Raw genomic sequence first — 4902 nt, forward strand, 5'->3', positions numbered from 1 at the left:
CCCTGGAGCCATCATCTGTGTAAAAGAGGAAAGAGAAACAAAATCTTAATTTTTCCAATATTGAAAATAAAATGGTTTATCAATACAAGATAATAACTCAGTTCATTTTCTACGTAATTAATCCTTCCAGTTCTATGGACACTAATATCATCTATGTCTGCTGTTTCATTCAACGCATTTATTAGCACCTCATGTGAATATGTCATTATTACACTCTCCACATAAGTCCTGAAAATTGGTGAAAACTGAATATTTCAACTTTCCCCTACAGAACTTGAACAATTAGAAACTTATCTCTGTCAAAAAAGTCAATACACAAAGCTCCCCCACAACACTCCATTCCTGCTGCTTCGCCTCCTGCCCAGGGCCTAGCGTCTCTGCCCAGCACACCTCCCAGAGGTTGTCCAGAGCATAGCCCCAGAGGACACATGACCATGCCCAGCCACTTCCCACCCTGGAGAGCCCGTCCCTGCTCCTCCAGCATAGCCCTTGTCTGGGGAGGCCCCACAGTGACGGGTGTGCAGCTAGACGTGTTGTGCGGGTCCCTGTTTTCTTGCCCCCAGGACCTGACACTGTCCTGGAACTAAATGATCTGGACTTGGTGTCCCCATGTGGCGTGTCCTGACGCCTTCTCTGTCAGATTCCTGCCCCTGTGGCCTCACTGCTGCGTCCTAGTCTGTCCCCTCGTCTCCTCATCTCCCTGCCCCTGACTGCCCACTTCTGAGGACCCAGAAACAACGTTTCCCGAAGAGTATCCTCCTGGGTCACACCCATAACACGTGCCTCCTGCAGGATGGGCTTGTCCACACCCGGGTCCCTCCCGGCCCCTCTGTCCCCCTCAGACTCCTGCACATCTGTGCAGGGAGGAGGCCACTCCGGTGCTGAGCCGGACGGTCTGTGCATGTGGCTGTCCCTGCCGGTCCCAGGGCCCGGGTCCCATGGGTGCGGGTTTGTTCCTCACTCCAGGCCCGTGCATGTGTGGGGACATCTGGACACGGGGCAGCCCTGCCTGCTCTCCTCCTCCCTGTTCCCAATCTCATCCTCGACTCCCTCTGTGGGGTGACGGAGGGGCAGGCCCAGGGGAGGGCAGGATTTCTAGGAGGATATAGTAATATAAAATAATTGCAACACGTTGTTGGGAATATTTCCAAAAATTTAATAAAATCAAGAACATAAATCAGGGTACGTGGTGGTGAAAAATGTTGACAGCTGTTGAGTGACTTTAAATACATGTTCAAATTGATAAAATAACATGACTTATCTCTCCCTGGCCCCGTTTAAATACTGTGACTTATTTTCCAATTACACTGACAATCCCTGCTTGTGGAGTTGGGGAAAAATCCCAAGTTCATGTCCATAAAAAGACAGATGTCAGTGCCACCATCATGTTAGTGCCAGAGCCTTTAAGATGTCAACATGTCACTGACAAGTTACTGAATTTCCACCTGACCCCTATCTGTCATCACATTTAGGAGAAAAGGCATAACATTCTGTATTAAACAATAAGTGTAATTTTTAATTCACTCTGTAATTAAAATAACCATCCAATTCTATTAATTGTTGTGATTTTTTTCAGTGACCAGAACACACTCAGTGTGCTGATGCTCATCCCAGGTGTGCAGCAGAAATCGTTATGTCTCCCCAAAATCAAAACCTATGATCAATGTATTAAAAGTCATTGTGTTTGACCATCGTAAATTACAAAAGAATATGTTTTCTCTCATGGAGTCTCAAACAGGCTGACAGGGCAGTGGGATATGACGACTTGGGCCCCATCAGCATTAGTTGTCGTGATTTACAAAGTGAATAGTTTAACTACGGAGCATTCTCCAGTCTAAAATGAGGCTTGACATCTAAAATTTTCCAAGTGTGAGTGGATTCTTCCCTGCAAGCGGCTGCGGTCAATTACCTGCAGTCTGGGGGGAAGTTCCCACTGCCGTGTCGAGTCTCTGTCCTGAGGTTGTCCCCATGCCAAGACAGAGGGCGTCCCGGCCTCTCACTTCATAGTTGGGTCTCATGGGGAGGCTCTGAGCACTCACTGGATGTTGCACCCTGTCCTGTGCCACATCATGGGCAGAGCAGGGCCTCAGGGCTGGGCTATTTGAGCTCTGGAGCTGGTGTCCGTGGGTTGGACACTGTCCAGATTGCAGCCCTCAGGGACCTTCCTCCCGAGCTGAGACACATACATTTTTTTTTTTTACTGTATTAATTGGTGTCGTCCTATATGTAGCACATTCAGTGATCATTAGTGCACCGCATGTGTCAGAAGCAATTTCCTTAGTTTTCCCACCTGTGAGGACAGGACCTGTCCCCCCAGGCCCATTAAACCCCCTGACTGCCGCGGGGACACAGGTGGCTCCGTCGTCAGAGCCAGGACGAGCCCCGTCCACAGGGAGTGGGAAAGTCGCTGCTACCCACATGTGCCCATCAGGCCTGGTAGGTGGGGGAAGCACTGGCTGGTGCAGGGGCGCAGAGTGGGGGACAGGGCGAGCCGGACAATGAGCAGACTCCCCTGTCTGGGAAAGAGAGTGGCAGAAGCCGGACTCTGAAGCCAAGTTGTAGGTGCCACAGCATCTCTCCCTGTCCTGACGCTCCCGCCGGCCCATCTAGTGCCTGAGAGTCTGACTTGCTACTGACCTTGTGTGAACATCGCCTTCACGTGGACAATCCTGCCCGGGTGAGCATGGGGTGGACACAGCTGGGCTGGGTTCCGATGGGGGGTGGGGGTCTGGGTCTGCCTGTGCCACCCAGGCCGCTGCCTCGACCACCCGAGCCTGGCCAGCAGCCGGGGGATCGTGGTCAGCTTCTGGGAGGGGAGGACAGGACTCAGGGGACGCTGAGGAACCTGCATGCCAGGAGCCTTAGCCACGTGAGCGGCCAGCAGGAGGTCACTCTCCGGCATCAGAGCCCACCTGACAGTGATCAGTGGAGATCTGTCTGTGCCCGGGGGAGCTGTGTGGCCCCTGACGCCGGGGGAGGGACACAAAGTGACCAAAGTCCGTTTCCTCCCCTGAAAGGAAGTGACTCCTTCATGTGAGATCCCGGCTGGGCCCGCGGGACTGAGGACACGCAGGACAGTCCCAGAACTCCCCAAAGGGCTCTGCAAGGTGGAGGCTGCCCTGAGGGCAGGAGGTGGGGTCAGGGAATATCTGCTCGGAGCCCGGGACTGGCCGAGTCTGGGGTGAGGGATCATGTGCTGCCCAGCAGGGAAGGGCCATGGCCACAGACGGGAGGGTGCCTGGTGTTTCACCCAACTCTGGGGATCCCCGTGGGTGCCGTTTAGGGGGACAGACCCCACGCTCCATCTGCCCACTCGTGTGCCCACATGTCCCTCTGACTTGGCCTTGCAGAGAACACATGCCTACCCCTGGGGGATCCTGCCTCTGGGCACTGTGACCACCTATGGTCTGGATGCCCTAGACCACCCAGGAGACGACACACACTTCTTCCTGCTCTGCCTGCGTGGTAGGGGCAGGCCGGGTCAGCACCAGGTGGGGAGTCCTTTTGGCCTCAGGGAGAAGGTCGTGGGTTGCTGCAGGGGCTGGGGTGCTGCTCACGCGGGTTGTGGGGGATCCTACGTTCCCACTTAAACTCTTGTGGTTGAAACTCCTCAGCCAATGAAGAGAATGATTAGTCCTTCCTGCTCACCCCGGCTGAGAAAAGCGTCTCAGCCCCAGGAGCACATTCCCCACATTTAATCTCTCCGGACACAGACTCAAGTCTGTCCACCGAATGGGCCCCGGTGTCCAGCACCCGCTGAGGGAAGGGGACATGGTGGAAAGTGTGGGCTGAGTGTGAGGAGCGGAAGTGTCATCACCGGCAGCTCTCAGAGATCCCAGGAAGCAGCAGGACAGAGTCCACCCAGCTTATTAGACATTAACGCTGAATAATGGCACAATCATGCCCTGGACTCCGCTGGCCCCGCAGGATGAGCCCAACCCAGAACGGGAACAAACACGACCATGCGGGGTTAGGATGTGCCAGAGAAGCTCAGAGCAGGGTCTAGAGCCTGAATCCACCTGCCCACGACTCTGCAGACACCGGGTGTCCTCCTTAGAGACTGTCCGCCTAGGCATTGGCCCGGGTCTAGACTGTGCGTTGTTCCCTGTTGTGGTGGGGTACACGTGTGTGGATGGACACTCGCCCTTGTCAGGACTGTGGGGTGCACGTGGCTTCTCCCCGCACAGGGCCTGTGCTCACAGCAGTTTCTGAGGCCCAGGAGTGCTCCAGTGTTGGGGGGCCACCTGTTTATTACCCTTGGGGTTCCCTGTCCTTGAAATGTGGAGGCAGGAGGGTGTTCACATGGGTGTTCTGTGGAGTGTGATGGGGGATCGCACACACAGAGGTGCAGAAATGGAGCCCCAAAACAAGACAGCAAAGACGTGATAAATGGCAATTATTAACATGACCCCACATCACCCCACTCCGGAGGTCAAATCCTCTTCTCAACAGAGTCTAGAGGATTCGCTCAAAGCCAAGACAGAAAGTGTGTAAAGGCCATGGCCCAAGAGTGATGGAGGCCCAGGGGGGAGACACCTGCCATCAGGGTCTTTCATGGAAACATGAGCAACTTGGGGGACTTCCCCACACAGATTTTATTCTGAAATCTCGGTGGACTCGGTCTGGTCCTTAACGTGCATGTTATAAGAGAAATATTGTCTGACTGAGTCTGTTATGATCCATCTGGCATGTTTGGAGACACCATGTCCTGCTGCAGAGAGGGGGTTAGCCTCCGTGAGGGGGGAGCCACACTCAGCTCATGTTCTCAGGGTGGGTGAGCAGACAAGAGGCCCGGCATTTACAGCACAGAAGCTGCTGAGTATAAAATTTACAAATATCGCCATGCTTTACTTTACATGATGTAGAAAGTGACATAATCTCTCCAGAAAGTGGAGAGGAAGA

This window comes from Talpa europaea (genome assembly GCF_964194135.1).
Source record: "Talpa europaea genome assembly, chromosome: 8".
Classification (NCBI taxonomy): domain Eukaryota; kingdom Metazoa; phylum Chordata; class Mammalia; order Eulipotyphla; family Talpidae; genus Talpa; species Talpa europaea.